General features: G+C 38.5%; 1 protein-coding gene across 1 annotated transcript in view; it reads right to left on the bottom strand.

The window, feature by feature from the left end:
* Window positions 1-17431, bottom strand: part of FRMPD4 (FERM and PDZ domain containing 4) — a 440511-nt gene that overhangs the window by 394993 nt on the left and 28087 nt on the right. The gene's annotated exons all lie outside the window — the stretch shown is intronic.

Raw genomic sequence — 17431 nt, forward strand, 5'->3', positions numbered from 1 at the left:
TAGAGCCCTTTTTAAATATTGGTGTCACGTTGGCTACCTTACAGTCATTAGGTACGGAAGCCGATGTAAAGGATAGGTTACAAACTACAGATGACAGATAGTGAAATCCCAAAGTTTATATGCCCTCATGATGGGGGGGGAGTGTCATTCATGGAGAATGACAAAAATCAGTAATAATGCACTGAAAACTGGAGTTAAATTCTGAGGCAAAAGCTCCCCCAGCTTCTAAATTGGGTGCTGAATTCTGCAGCAATTTAATTAAATTTAAAAATTGCTGTTCCTTGGGGGGGATGAAAAATGAATAAATTCATTTAAATGTCCTAAACTCCCTAGCTCTATGGAATCTGGACTGGCAGACTGTCATGAAGAAAGTGTTTTCAGGGTTTCCAAGTGTTACTGAAAACATGTTTCTAAAATGTTTCTATAGTCAAATGAAATATTGCAGACATATAAATAGCAAGAAATTTCAAGGTGTTGCATTTTTGTCCCAATTTGGGACATAATATTTTCCAAAACCTAACTTTTTTAAAGAGCTGATAGTCTATTTCCCTGCCAGCTCTATTAATTATACTCATATCCATTAATTCTTTATTAAGTGACTTTTTTATGATTTTGCGTGTGACTAATGTCAGACAAATGGGCCTACAGTTACCTACGTCATGCTGTTTGTTTGAATGTTGACATATTTGAACTCTTCCAGCCTTTGAAATCTCCTTAATACTCTTAAGATTTATTAATAATTAACATAATCAGGTAAGAGGTCTCCTTTGCCAACTCTTTTAAGACTCCTGGATGAAAGGTATCTGGGCTGGATAATTTTAAAATGTTTATTCCTAAAATGTTTAACTTCCTCCTTAGTTGCTAATATACTGGAAAGTACATAATCGTAATATGAAACAAGCATATCACCTTATATCTTTACAAATACAGAAATATTAATTGAATGACCTACATTTTTGCTAGAGTTCCTTTTGTTTCTAAAACATTTCAAAAGCTCCTTATTGTCTCTAGCCCTGAGAGCTATGAAACTTTCACTGATGTCTTTACTTTTTAAATTTTCTTTATATGTGTAATTTCTCATTTTATAGATTGATTGCTGTCTATTTTCCTTTTTTTCTATTTATTTTTTTAAAATTTTATTCCTGCCTTTCCTTTCCACTGAATTATGATGTTTTTAGCCAAAGTTATGCTTTTCCTTTCTTGTAGATTCTTGACTATTTGGCCAACTAATAAACTCTCCTTTAAAAACTCCCCAACTCCCATATTTTTCCATCAAATGTTTTCCTCTCTGACAGTTTTCCTCGTGATTTTTCTCACCTTTGTGAAGTTAGCCATTTTGAAGCACTAAGGGCATATATTACTCCTTGGGACTATTCCATTTACCCATATTGAATGCAACAAGGTCATGATGAGTGGTCATTAAGTAACCACAAACTTTCAGGCAAGCAATTAATTTATATTTACCCATCATAATGAGAACCAAAATACAGTTATTTCATGTTGGGTGTGGTACTTTTGTGTTAGAAAATTATAATATATAACTTTTAGAACTGTGATGATGTTTTACTAGTGGCTACATGTGACCTTATGCATCTGCCTCCCGAAGTTCACCATAACAATAGCTTTTTTCCCATACAGGTACTGTTGGGAGTAACTCATTCTGTTCTCCAAGTTTAATTGGGTCGTCTGTCACAGATCTCCACCAGTAATTTCTCCTGGTCATCACTGGGTAGCATACTGATCGATACGCATGCACGATCCCGTGGTTCTGAGTTATCAATGACTCTAAAACAAGACTGCCATTGACTTCAATTGAGACTAGGGCAGTGGTCCTCAAACTTTTTCAGTTGTGCTCTTTCCTTATCTAGGGCCCATCCTGCCAGGAGATGTAGTCAGGAGCCAGGGCTGGGAATGGGGCCTTAGCCAGGAACCAGGATCAGAGCTCTAATTGGTCTGGAAGCCAGAGGCCACAACTGGGAGCAGGGCCACAGTTGGACCCAGGATCTAGAGCTGTGTCTGTGTCGGTGTCTACAAGTGGAGTCGTGATTAGGATCTGGACTGGCGGCTGTCCAGGGGCAGAGAGAGATCTACAGTACAGCTTGGGGCAGAGAAGTGCAGCTTGGGGTTCCCTCCTCACCTGCTGTGGGGGCTGGCCTGGGCCCCCCGCCGCCCCAAACACACCATTCATCCTTGCTTTTGTTGGGGGCACACACCATGGTTTGGGGAGCACTGAGCTAGGAATACTAAATGGTATGTGTGTTACACATGACTTTTATGTGACAGGGTAGGCCAACTGAACCTGACCAATCGCTGTAGGTAAAATAGACCATGGCCCCTTTCCTATGCTGCACATGCTCCTGGTGGTGGAGACAGACAAAAGGAAACAATCCAATTCAGTCAGGGCTAGCTGAGGAGGAGGAAGAAGAGGTAGAGTGTGTGCTACAGGATCCTGAAAAGGAACCAGCAGCAGTCCAGGCTACTGGAACTGTGAACCCAGACTATGCTGCAGATAACACGCTAACTGTTCAGACTGACTGGGATGCCAAGCCACTGTTGGCCAAGGAGATGCCCAAGATAGGCCTTATGGTAGGAAGTGACCCAAGGAATATATTGGAAGCTGGTGCCTGAGATCTTAACAGGAAATTTTTCTGGCTTCATAAGGCCCTATGCCATAACCCAGTGGAGTACGGTAGGTCTCGGTTCTCATACCCCTTCCAGCTCTTGCCACTAGGCTTTGCTACCAGGGCTCTTGTTAGACAACGTTTTTGCTTTGCCCCACCCAGGGGCTGCAAACTATTCCATTTTTTCTGCCCTACCTAGAGAGTCAAAGCCCCCAAATGCTATTGTTTGCCCATAGCCAGAGGGCACACTAAACCCAAAAACCTATATTAGAACAAAAGTATTAAAGCCCATTGAAATCTAGATTGTTATGGGCATCCATGAGAGAATAGGAGGTAGACCAACTAGGGATGTGAAATCCCGTTTAATTGATTAAGTGGTTAAATGTGATGTTTAACCAGTTAACCAATTAAAGGAGGAGTAGGCTAGAGTGCCCCCCACACCACAGGCAGGAGCTGCTCCAGCCTGGCCAGCACAGCCGCTCACTACAACATACCAAGGCCCACCGCAGACAGGGGCTGCTCCGGATGGCTGGAGTAGCCTCTGTCCGCAGTGGGCCCCCTGGGGTTGGAGCAGCCTTTTGCCCACAGCAGAACGGGAATTACACCAGCCTCCACCAGTTAACTGGTTAACATTTTACATCCCTGAGACCAACATCCAAAGCTCATGCGATCACAAGGAAATGATTAAGTGAGATACACTTAGATGATCTTGGCATGTAACCTACACCCACATGCTGCAGAAGAAAGGGGTGGGGAGGAGACTCAAGTCTTCAATACGAATATTGAATCAGATTTGTCCCAAGACCAATCCTCAAGGAACTCAATCTCCTTCCAATTTAACAAGTCACCTTTTATCCTTCTCCCATTTAGCCAGTTGTTTAATCACCTCACACTTCTTGCACTAACCCCCATCTTCTAATGTAACTAATTTAACTAATAATTTCCCATGTACTGTATCAAATACTTTATTGAAGTCCAAGTATATTAAATGTTTCCCTTATCTTAAAAATCAGCAAATTAAGGTAGTTTTACATGATATACCTATGATAAACCCATTGTACATAAAATCCTGTTTACCACGTACCTTCATTAAATGAATTCTCCTTCCCTTCACAGTTTGTTCTAGAGCCTTACGTAATAACAGGGTAACAGGGATATAATGCTCTGGATCTGATTTTTCCCCTTTCTTGAAATACAGGTAGGATTTTAGTTGTTCTCTAATCCTGTGGTACTACCTCAGAATGAATAAACGTATTTAAAATTCTTGCTACTGTAGTAGCAATTTAATGTCAGTTCTTTCAGTATTCTGGGATGGAAAATATCTGGTCTACCCAATCTGAGCACATTAAATGCTTTTTCTTCCACCTCAAATATGGTAATTTCCATTTCTATATATACCATTTCCATCACTCATCCCGCCTTCATGCCCATGTTCCCTCTCAACATACTTATTGAAACCAGGGGGAAAGTATTTATTTAGTTTTTGCCTATCCCCAAATTATTTTTAATCTCCTTCTCATCCACATTCCATAGTGGCCCTTATTCTTTTTTATTATTATTATACCATTTTTAAAACCCTTGCATTTATTTTAATTTTCTTGGTAAGAACTAATTGAGCTTGACTTTTAGCAAGTCTCATTTTATTCCTGTATTCTCTAATCAAAGATGTCGCTTTCTTTGATGATCAATCCCTTTTTTATTCCCCTCTAGGATTGCTACTTACTGCTAACAAATAACATTTTGTAAAAGGTGCATCCAACTGGGTCCGAGTCTTTCCCTAGCCTATAATGCAAATTTCAGAGCGTTTCTCTCTGATTTGAAGATTTTCCAAGCCTCCTCTACATTTATGTCCTTAAGCTTTTCAAGACAGTTGATTTCATCAACTAATTCCTCAAATTTGCCTTTTGAAATTAAAAGCAGTAGTTCCTTTCCTGGTTTTCATTATCCTTCCATTTAATTTAAACTGAATCAAGTTTTGATCATTTGATCCATGAGTATGTCATATGACCAGCTCAGCTATGATTCCTTACTATTCACCAGAACCTAGTCTAAATTGCAACATCTTCTGTTAGTCCAAACATGAAGAAAACTGTCATCTCTCGAAAGAATACCAGAATCCTACCAATATTAGTAGCATTTTTTCTCCAATCTCTATTCTAGCAGAATCTCTTTTGCAATCCTTCCACAGTGCTACTGAACCAAACAGATTCTTTCATCCAAACGATGACTTATTTATGTACAGTTAACTGTTTATTGATATGGAATGTCACCTTGAATCCTTCACCTTCATTCCTATCTCACCTAAACTGTTCATACCCTTCAGTCACAGATACTATTCCACCATATTTCAGTCACAGATGCTATTCCACCATATTTCTGTAACCCCTATAAGATACTGTTTGATTTCCCATTCCAGATCCTTTTAATTACCCAGATTCCTTGAATTCATGTACTAGTATTGTTATTGTGTGCCTCGGCTCACATGCTGTTTTCTGTCCAGGTTAGGTACAGTCCTTTCACTAACTAACAATACCAGTAACACCTACCTACAATTCTAATCAATATTTGTACTTTCTTTGCACTTGCTGAAAATTCTCCAACCTTATGGTCTTCTTTTGTCCCTTACTATGTCTTCATTTAGCTGACTTTCCTCTTCTAGAAAAAAAAACACATTTATGGGGAAAGTGTGAACTGGATTGTATTCCTGGTCATGCACTACAAACACAATGGTTTAGTTCCAACTGCAGTGTTGCCTTTTGCTCTCCCTTAAACCTGTGCCACTGCTCTGAAGATTGGGTAGCAAAGTATGGTCTTGCAGGATCTTTTTATGGGGATGATGATGTATACAGTATAAACCAACAATACTGTGGCTTTGAATTCAGCTTGAGTTTGCAATTAGTCCCATTAGAAAAACAACAACATTTTACTTAAATAATTTGTGCAAATTTGTTCTGAAAACCACTAAAAGACAGCAAACAGTCTCCAATGGTGTCATTTTCAGATATTTTTCAGAGTAGAAGCACACAATTAACAAGCTATTTTTATCACTAAATTGAGTGATAAGGGCTCCCATTTCAACTGAGTTGTATTAGATACTGTATTTGCTCCTTGGAAATCTTACTCCCAAAATTATTCATTTCTGTTTTTACTCAGAAAGACAAAAATGTCGGGGTGTTTCAAAATGATGGAGAACTGCAAAACCAAAAATGATACTTTGTCAAATATTCTCTGCAAGTTCTGTTCAGCTCTGTAATCAGCATCATTACCCAGAATAATTGCTGCACTTTTCATTTTTAAAAACTTCAAAGTGAAAACTTTTCAAAAAGTGATAATTTATCTAAAAAGAAAACATAAGACCACCTGTACAAAACTTCTGGGAGAAAAAAGAGTATTATAAGTGAGATATGTATAGAAGAGACGATATTAGATGAACTCAACTAACTTTTGGTGCTACTGTCCATGAAGCTAACAATATGGTGTACATAACCCAACTAATAATTAACATTGTCATCGTGGTTTTAATAAGGGTAGATTTTATTGATAGGCCTGACTTATTCTTTAATGAAATTGAAAGTTTGGTTGATAAAGATACCTGCATACATGTAATATATTTAAACTTTTGTATCACAGTACAGTCTAATTTTAAAAACAGTAATAAACGATATAAAAAAACCTCATTAAATGGATAAAAATAGCTAACAAAAACAGTTGTCAATGGGAAATCATTGAATAGGGTTTATGGTGGTATACCACAGAGATCAGTCCTAGGTCTGACACTGTTCAATATTTTATCAATGATCTAAAAGTCGATATAAAAATAATAAAATCACTACTGATAAAATTTGTGGATGGCACAAAGATTCACAAAGTGATAAACAATGAAAAGGCCAGCAGGGAGCAGCGAGTCGGAGGTGAATTTATTTCAGCATTGGTGAGGCTAATACTAGAATACTATGAACAGTTCTAGCAATAACATTTTAAAATAATGTTGTAAAGGTGGAGAAGGCGCAGAAAATAGTCACAAAAACATTTTGAGAGCTGCAGAAAATGTTATACTATGAGAGATTTAAAAATTTCAATATGTGTAGCTTATCAAAAAGACGACAGAGAGGTGACTTGCTTACAGTACGTAAGCATCCTCATGGGGAGAAAATTCCAGTTATTAAAGGGCTCTTGAATGTAGTGAAGAAGCGCATAACAAGAACCAATGGCTAGAAGCTTAAGCCGGTCAAATTCAAATTAGAAATATATAAGAATTGTGCCTTAAGAGTCTAGTTGATTAACCACTGGATCAAACTTCCAAGGAAAGTGCTGAATTCTCCGTCTGTTTTCGTAACAAGACTAGATGACTTTCTGGAGGACATGCTTTTATTTAAACACAAGCTATTAGGTTCAATGCAGGGATAACTGGATAAAATGTAATAACCTCTGATATACAAGAGGTCAGACTAAATGACCTAAATTGTCTCCTTTGGCTTTAAACTCTGTACATCATTTAGTACTGTAAAGATAAATACAGCAGTAGTTAATACATTCACATAGGTTCAAAGATTCCTCCATTGGAAATAAGTATTTTGGCTTCTCCGTGACACATAATTCCCCTAAGTATTTCAGCCTTTCTGTATAGCAGCAGGAGATGATTATTCTGTGACAACACATGCTATTCCACTGATATTATCTCACTTGATTGTATGTAATGGGAATAGGAGTAAAAATATTCCTCAGAAGACATGTTTTTATTAAGGTTTTAGTTCTCACATGCATGCTATAGCAAATCCACAGTTTAACATTTGTATTACTTCGAATATTATAGATTTGAACAAATGTGGCTTGAATGCAATATGAGGTTTAAATACTAAATTTGGATAAAATTTAACTTGCTAATAACGGTCTACAATATTATTTGTTTCAATATTGTTTTAATACAAATATGCTCAACATTTTTCTGATGTAATATTTGCAGAACTTAACATTAAACTGACAAACTTTATTAATTTCAGGAATAATTATTTTTTGCCAAACAGTAGGGTCATCTCATAATTAGCCCTCATAATCTGGCTCTTCAGTCTTTTACATTATATCCTTTCGCCTGTATGGAATATCTGTTATCTTTTCTCTGCTAATCCAGATTACCTATACTTTCCAAACTGAATGGGAAAAAAATGTGTTTTATGTCCTTATGCTGGCACTTCCAGATATTCATTCTTACCACCACCTGTGCAGTATGTATACATCTGTCAAGAGATCAGACAGAAGCAGAATAGTGCATAATAGCATCCAAAGGAAAGTGGCTGTAGTGCCAGAAATTGGGGCAGTCAAATCAAGACTGGACACAAAACATTGGAAAATAAACCATAAGGAAAAGAGACAAGCATAAGCTGCAGTTTGTCTGTTAATTGCTTCAAAGATCAGAGGTGTGCAGATGCAAGCACTAGTTCACCTCTACTATGAAACAATCCTACTGTGGAAAGAGGATACCTTTTTGTTACCTAAAAGCTTTCTATGGTCATTCCTACAATTATCCGCCCTAAAAATTTGAATAATTCAATAGAAAGTAATTTTCAGCATTCAAGTTCAATTGTGTTGCTCTACCACAAGCAGTAACAGAAATAGATAACTGTTTTGTCTCTTCCTCTCACCCTGATCATGCTCTTTGGTTATATTGACCCTGAATTTCACCTAATGCCAAAAGTTAAAGCATAACATTTTTCCTGAAAAATGTTTTTATATATTCAGAAAAAATATTTAAATATCTTTGCTCACTTGAATTGTGCCTGGAAATCATCTAGCATTCTTTTGCATATTTCTCATACTTTACAAGAGAGATTTTGTCTCAGAACGGGCTTGCATTAAAGTCTTAATTAGCATCCAGATTCCATTGTGAAGTACATCAATATAAATTAATGTCATATTGTGCAAAGCTATGTTTGCCACCTGTTCAGGGCTTGCTATCACTGGTTCCTAACCTAGACCACTGTGTTTTAACTTCACAGCTTCCTATGCAAATGGGTTTGTTGCAGACAAACCATACAACACTGTCATTTTAAGCCACTGGGAAGAAAAGAAATATGAGTGAAGCAAAGCAAACGTTCAAGTAACCTGAGGCTAAAAATGAGCTTTGAATCTGTTATTGAGGTAATTCTGCAAAGAAAAGTCTCTCTCTTTTGAACTCCTGCATTCTGATCCTGTCATGTTGCATCAGTACTTGAGATATGAATATGCAATTGAGACACTGTGCTTTATTATTAACAGTCTTCATGCAGACTTAATTCACCCAAGGCCTAATGCTATTGAAGTCAATAGGATATTTATTATTCATTTCACAGCGGCAGAATCAGGTCTCAAACCAGTGACAGCCTTAGTTGTTCCATGGAGCATTTTAAAAGGCTGTATAGTCTATACCAAAGCAGCAATCTCCCTGTTCTCAGTCCCTCAGCCCTGCTTACACGTGCAAGAAAATTGAATAAATCAGATTTAGTTCATCTGAATCAATTCATCAACTCTTTATGTACTCTGATTTGAAAGCTCCAGATTAACATACCAAGGGAACAAATATATTGAAAAAATAGTTAGCAGTTTACTCTTTTCTTCACTTATTGACACACATTTCAACACCTGTACTCTACTATATAGCAGTTGTATGAATAAGATCTTGCTGTAGGTGTAATGCACATACTATAGAAACTGATTCATTAACAAACAGATGGAGCACTTTTTTTCTAAAGATTTTTAATACATCAGTCAGGATGTAGATTACAAACAAAAAAATTAATTGGCACAGAAGAGAAGAGGCAATTTGGCAGAGTCTAAACAAATGCAGATTAAAGTGTGCAAGCTCTACTGCATACAAGATCCAAAATAAAAAAAAAACCTCATTAATGTTCACATATCAGACCCCAAGAGCTGTAACTGGAATCTGTCTGGATCCTTGCATAATAAATGGTAGCACTCACCTTTTGATAGAAACCTGAGTAGTTATACCCTTCATCTTCAACTAATTATATGTTTTGTGACTAAAGACTGGGATGAGCAGGAAAGTACAAGGAAGGCTTATAGATTTTAACAGTTACAACAAAATGTGAAATTTCGGTGTTGTGCAATATCTATTTCCCCTTAAAACAACAGAAAAAGGTGCACACGTCCTCTTATCTGTAGGAGGAAATACAGCAATCATCATGACTGGTGAGCACACTTACAGACTGAAGTAGAAAAACACAAATAGCCTCAGTAAATTTTTGGCATCTATTTTATGGAGTATAAACGTTGAAGACTATTTCATGCATTTGAGTTCCCTTTTCTTGTATGTCGGAGTAGAGCATTAGTAAGACATGTCCATTTATATAAATAACAATAAGGAACAATATACAACAACAAAGTGTTTGAAAAGTAAAAGAACGGGCTTCTACTCTCAAGGTAAGATTCACGAGAATCCTACAAAAATTAGAACATTTTAATGATTCACCCCAAAGCCATATAAAGACTATAATTAAGGCTTTTTTTAGACCACTTACTCCTCTAAATTCTAAAATGTCATTCTGTATGTTCCCCCTTCTGCCCAGAAACTAATGCAAAGCCAGTAGCTGTGATAATTTGGGAAATTTGTCTGTACAACTTATGGATTTTTAGTGACATTGCGACACTGCTTTGTGAAAACTGCTGTATTATGGAATGTTTCTATGTCTCTGTGCTTTCACCTTTGCTGACAACTAAGCACATTTCTCCCTGACTAGATACAACTGACAGCAACTACACTGACCAGTTAATAGGTTTGCTAAGAAGGCTGGCTGGAGTTGGGAAGAGGTATTTCCTCCAGCTAGTCTGCAAGAGGCTAGGGTCTGGAGAATGGAGAAATATCATCAGCAAGACTAAAGAATCAGATGTTGGTTGTGGAGCAACTTAACACATGTGGAGAGAGACTGGGGAAGATCTAGGCAGAAGACAGGAAAAGAAACAAGCCTGCTTTTGTTGCAGGGGATTCTCAGTTTAGCTGCAGGACCAGCCATGCTCAAAAGCAAGCTGACCTAAAGGAGAGAGAGAGAGAGAGAGACACTGCATGATTACAAGCTATGGATTGTTGCGGTAGGACCCTGGATGCTCTTAGAGGATTCTGACCCCACCCCAAAGAAATGGTAAGAAAACCGCAAACAGGGAAATGTGTGTAGGATTTATTATTTTTTGTTTATATCTGTGTATTTCATATGAGATTAAGTGGAGAATAATACTGTATTAAAATTCTGTTACGTGTTACACTATCACATGCCCCTGAAGAGCTGACGGGTGAACCTAGCATACTCACATTATTGAGGGTATATTTAAGCTGTAGGAGAGTCTGGGAAGGTCAGTACTGGTCCCAGGGGATAAGCACGGGGGCAGCAGAGGAAGAATGTGACTATATTGGCTTCTCCATCCTTATAATGTCCTGTTTTCCATCTCTGCTGGCAGGCTTTGTTGACATTGTGTAGAGATAACAAATATTTATGTGCAGTGGGGAAATTGCTTTTTTCCTTTATACTCCCCCATTTCAGACTTCACTGTACTGCAGTGCACGTGCCATTAGCTTCATTATTGGTATTTAACCCTGTCTGTGGTAAATTGGTCACATGATCTAGATTGGCTTCAGTACTAATGAGTTGTTTGGACTTTAATGCAGTAAACGTTTTCCTTTTTAGGCCACAATCCTGCAAACATTTACGTAAGTTCAGCGCTCCTCTAAGTTCAGTACAGTTACTCAGATGCATGAAGTTTAGCATGGATTCAAGTCTATGGTAGATACCAGGCCTGTGAAAACAGGAAAGCATGAGCTCAGGAAGGCTGTGTTCTATCGCCATCATTGTTAAATACTGGCATTGACCAACTGATGGATACACTTGAAGAGGCAGCTCTCAGTGGCACTGAGCAAGGCAACATTGTGCTTCCAGATCTTGAATATGGCAATGATATTGTCTTGTTGGCTCAGTCTGGTAACTGCTGCAGGTGATGGCCTATGTGATCAGACAAAAAGCAGCGCGCACGGGTCTGGTTATTAATCCAGATGAAACGACACCTCTGAACATCAGAACCCGATGGCTTCAAACTGCTACCAGCTCAGTATTAACCTGTGTGGGTGCATCGCTGAGAATGTGACAACTGTCAAATACTTCAGCAGCAGCAAAGATTTTGCTGAGAGTATCTAAAAGATGCAGACACATGTTTCAGAAACTACTGCTATGTTTCAGATGGGCCTCTCAGTATCCTCTGTGAAGATATCATGGCATCAAACCTGCCACAAAGCTGTGGGTCGACATAATCGTAGTCATGCCAACTCTAGTGTACAAATGTGAAATGTAGACACTGAGGAATGCTGAAGAGTGATAGACTGACATTTTTTATACTCATCTTTCTCAGCAGCCCTGAATCAAGTGGCTGGACAAGACTGGAAAGGAGGGTATTGAAAGTTGAATCCAGCAAATACCTATATCAACATGTGTTAAGAATTCATGGCTTTCTTGGTATGGATCTGTTATTAGAATGGAAAACCAACAGATTCTGATTGGAATGTACCAAAAAATTACCCTGCGCACCCAGCAACCACAAAGCGGCCAAAAGTATTGCTGGTGATGGATGTCAACTGAATGTATAAACACACCACCTTCAGGACCCAGGTTGATCGGGGTGGTGCTTAATCTGCAAAGAGACCACTCTTCCTTTTGAAATTTGCCATAATGATGATGATGTGTGATTGCATGATTCCTTATCAGCCTATTACTTGTCATGCTCCATTCCTACACACATAGTTTTTCAGACCCAATTCAAGGAAGCACTCAAGCACATGACAAAATACTTGATGAACAAGGGCTTTGATAAGTAAGTGATGAAAAAACCAATACATGGGAGCATCACTGAATGATTCAAGAAAAAGGGACTGGTAATGGAGCACAACGTTTTTTAATTACATGCATGTACTTTGAGAATCTAAAATATTAAGATAAAAACACAGTTAAATGGAAGTTAGATCTTTAAAAAATGTGCTTAAATGTTCTATGGCTCTTTGTATAATGAAAAATTCTACCATCCATACACTGTATTCAAATATTAGGCAATAAAAACTAGCACATAATCAATAAGAAACTGCTAAATTGCAAAGCTGTTCAATTCAGAAGACTTATTTGTTCAAAATCTTCGGACAATTTCCAAACATAATGTAGTACTTTGGAACAGTGTCCATTAACTCAAATTCAAGTTTTAATTGAACAGAACTGTGGCGTATTGCAAATGTTTTTCATATAATTGGTGATGCTTAGTAGAAAATCCATCTACTAGTACTTGTGTTACTGGAGGAAGAGGCCTCTATTTTTAATTCTGACATCTCCCCCAGCATAATGTACATCTTAAAATCTTGCATCTAGCATTATTTGATTTCCAGGATTACCACCTTCTCCCATTTAAAGGGGTAGCCCAAAGCCCACTGAGGTCAGTAGATCAGGCACTAAGTTTTATGAATCTCAATTTTATCACAGAATTATATAGGGAGATGGGCAAAATTAATTTATGAGATAAAATACTGACAGTCTTCTAACTTCTCTCCTATTTTCTTTTTTCTACAAGACCCATGCAAAACGTATATGGTCCCTGGATGCACTGACAGAAAAAAGAATAATATAATGTTTCATTGTATTAAATAATATAAGGGCTTCCATTGTGTATCCATACAAATTTCTTTAAATTAGATACAAAGTTTGCTGTTGGCATTATGCAAATAACATTTTGTTAAAAATTATGTCATGATATGTATGATGCCATAAAAGTTTTCATTTCTGCTAAGACCCAGCTAAAATTTGAATGCTAGTAACTTTCAACAAGACTATTAGACGTTATAACACTTTAGCATAAAGAAAATTTTAAAGAAAATTTGCTAATGTGAGAGGGTGTGAGATTTGTATTTTAATTGCAAAACCAAACATTAATACTCTATTATATTAATATGATCTACTAGAACCTAAACAATAGACAATTACAGTATTTTATTATTTTCATTCATTGGGAAAACAAATCTTATAATTCTGTAAATAATTAAACATGACAGAAAGTCACTTAAGGAGTGTCTGATGGAATTGAAACCACCATAGACTTTCTATAGATATTCCTTGTTCTTCTTCATGCTTTCAACACAAGATAAACAAAAACACAAAGGGTGCATCTACACTGCAGCGGTAGCTCAAAATAAGCTATGCAATTGGAGCTATGCAAATTGTGTAGCTTATTTCAAGTCAATTTCAAAATATCTTATTTCATAATTTGACACTGTCTACACTATTCCAAAATGTCCCTTACTGCTCATAGAAAGTCAGAATAGCGAGCCCGTTATATTTAAAAATAACAGGCTTGCTGTTAAGATGCGGGATAGCTATTTCTGGATACCTCTACTATCCCAAATAGTGCTGCAGTGTAGATGTAGACAAAGAGAGAGACAGTGGGACATGAGAAATCTGTCTTCATTACTCCCCCCTCCCTAGCGAATGTTATATGTTTACTTGCTTAATGTCATGATATAATAGAGAATGTCACAAAAATGTGCTGTTAAGTCATGGTGACAAGAGGAGGGTGGAAAAACGCAGGTAGGGAAGGGTAAAAGCACTCCAAAAAGGAGGATCGAGTGCTTGATGAGCCAGGAAGAGCTCGTGTGAACTAGACCACCAAATATCTCGAAGTAGATGCCACAGTTGTAAAAGCTAGCATGAACTGGTCCTGCTTTGGGCATGGGGCTGGACTCGACCTCCTAAGGTCTCTTCCAGTCCTAGGATCCTAGGAGTCTATGAACACTCCCCAAATCTTTTTGCCAGGAGATAAACATATAGGCTACGTCTACACTGGCCCCTTTTCTGGAAGGGGCATGTAAATTTCACTAGTCGTCGTAGGGAAATCCGCGGGGGATTTAAATATCCCCCGCGGCATTTAAATAAAAATGTCCGCCGCTTTTTTCCGGCTTTTAAAAAAGCCGGAAAAGAGCGTCTAGACTGGCCCCGATCCTCCGGAAAAAGTGCCCTTTTCCGGAGGCTCTTATTCCTACTTTGAAAAGAGCCTCCGGAAAAGGGCACTTTTTCCGGAGGATCGGGGCCAGTCTAGACGCTCTTTTCCGGCTTTTTTAAAAGCCGGAAAAAAGCGGCGGACATTTTTATTTAAATGCCGCGGGGGATATTTAAATCCCCCGCGGATTTCCCTACGACGACTAGTGAAATTTACATGCCCCTTCCGGAAAAGGGGCCAGTGTAGACGTAGCCATAGGCTGTGTCTACACTGGCATCCCTTCCGGAAAAGGGATGCTAATGTAGCACTTTGGAATAGGCAAATCCGCGGGGGATTTAAATATCCCCCGCGGCATTTGCATTAACATGGCTGCCGCTTTTTTCCGGCTTGGAGATAAGCCGGAGAAAAGCGCCAGTCTAGACGTGATTCTCCGGAAAATAAAGCCTTTTCCGGAGGATTTCTTATTCCTACTTGAAATAAGTAGAAATAAGAAATCCTCCGGAAAAGGCTTTATTTTCCGGAGAATCACGTCTAGACTGGCGCTTTTCTCTGGCTTTTCCCCAAGCTGGAAAAAAGCGGCAGCCATGTTAATGCAAATGCCGCGGGGGATATTTAAATCCCCCGCGGATTTGCCTATTCCAAAGTGCTACGTTAGCATCCCTTTTCCGGAAAGGGGTGCCAATGTAGACACAGCCAAACTGTTTCTCCTGGTAAACCACAAACATTTTTATCTTGAAGAAACATTTGGAGAGTATCCTTACTTGCTTTTACAAACATGTTCGCTACCTTGAAATAACTGACAACCATTTTTAACTCGTGTGAAGTTTCTAGTGCAGACAGCATCCCAGGACATTTACACAACACATCAATAGTATTCACAAAATACTTCAGAACAGTTTCAAGAAATGTCTTAGTTTAAAGGAATTTACAAAGAATATAATAAAAACATGGCAGAATAATTAAATAGATCAATTGACCGTCCTGTATATCCACTGCATGTATTACTACATACATATTGTACCTAGACATACAGCACTTACATATACATACACATGATTAAAGTAAAATCTCTGACTTACAGCCCCCGTAAGCGGACTGATCTACCAGGGTTGAAGCCTTTGCTCATGCTTGTGGACCTTGCCCCTCTCTCCTCAGAGTCCCCTTGCTTTCCATCCAGGTTACTCTTGAGAAACCCATTCCTGGATTCAAAAGAACAGTTTAAGAAGAGATCTGGGGGCCAACTAGGCCCCATAAACTGAGGGGTGCTTTTAAGTGCAAAATGAGTCTCATCTCCATTTGTCCCACACGAACACATACACACCATCTGTTTCACACTGTTTAATCATTTGTATCCATCTGGAATAGCTCTGCACTCCCATCACATCCACAAAGAAACAGCCGAGAGGTAGACATACAGAAGAATCTGATCACCACAGCACAGTCCTCACTTCCTTGATTTGCTGTTTCATCCTAATTATTTCTTCTTTTTTTCCTCCAGAATAAAAGGAGGTGTCACCCAGAATTACAATGAATGGAACTCCAGAGCAAAAACATAATTACTCTTCCTTCAGGGTTGCCAACATTTCATTTTCAAAGTGGCAGTAAAAGAATTTGCATGAACTAGGTACCTCGCCTTATTGTTCTTCTAATCTAAAGAGTATTTCTGGGACATGATCTCCCAGAAAAAGTTTGGAAAAAGTGGAGTAACTTGGTATGTTTTGGTGCACTTCATGTGATTTACAGTAGTTAGATTTAAAGGGCTGCTGGTGTGGCTATGAATAAATGATGCACTCTTTGAAAGGCATAAATTTAAATTTTCTCCTTCTCCACCTACCATCATTTCCACTCTCTTTGCTGTTTCTTCTCCACCTGGATTACTTCTTCAGTCCTGACCCCAAATTTCTACCTTTTCACATTGATAGCTGCCGCCACAAACTAAATATCAGAGAGATATTGTTGTGCTTTCAGCACCAATCCACATAAACACTAGTTTGTGTTTGTATTACACTGGCCCCCACACATACGTTCCGGGGTCTTCCACTGCTTTGGTGTGCTTTCCCCGTTATCATTTTATCATGATCCTGTGTGCGGTAAATTGGGCCTTCTCGGAACATACACCTCCTTTTTCAGATATGTCAAATCATTTTTATGGGCAACAGTGAGCACATCAAACTCGTCCTCAACTCTCTTCACTGACTTCCCACAGAATTTCAAATCAAGTTCAAGGTCTTCAACTTGGGTTGGGCTAGGATTACTTAAGAGAGTACCTAAAACTCCAGGATGAAATCTGTGCTCAACAACTTGGCTTCTCTGGCACAATGGAACTCTCTAAAATAAGGATAACACATCTCTGTGCAGGAGGCAGACCTTTTGGTGGTCAGTCTGAGACTGTGAAATGAACTTCCACAGGAAATATGGAACATCCCAAACCTTGCCACCTTCTTTGTCCACTGCAAGGCAGATTTCCTTCTCTAACATAAACCCTTAACAACATATGCACGCATGAGTGCATGTGTGTAAAACCCCAAAACACCCCCAAATTGCACGTCACACACTTCTTGTCCTTTGGAAACGATGAGAGAACACACGTGACAGACATTAGTCCTGTTGCTTAATGTACGACTGGAAGGCACAGAATAAGAATCTATAAGAATCTATATCATATAATAAAGATGCAGCAGAACAAAAATTTCTCTTGCCATCTTGGAAGAGTATTCAAGAGGTGCCCAAGCAATGCATCACCCACCTCCCTGCCTGACCTCATGTCAGGCCCACAGCAAGATGACCAGAAATATCCTTGACAGGAT

The sequence above is a fragment of the Pelodiscus sinensis genome, chromosome 1 (genome assembly GCF_052426305.1).
Source record: "Pelodiscus sinensis isolate ZL-2025 chromosome 1, ASM5242630v1, whole genome shotgun sequence".
In the NCBI taxonomy this organism is placed as follows: domain Eukaryota; kingdom Metazoa; phylum Chordata; order Testudines; family Trionychidae; genus Pelodiscus; species Pelodiscus sinensis.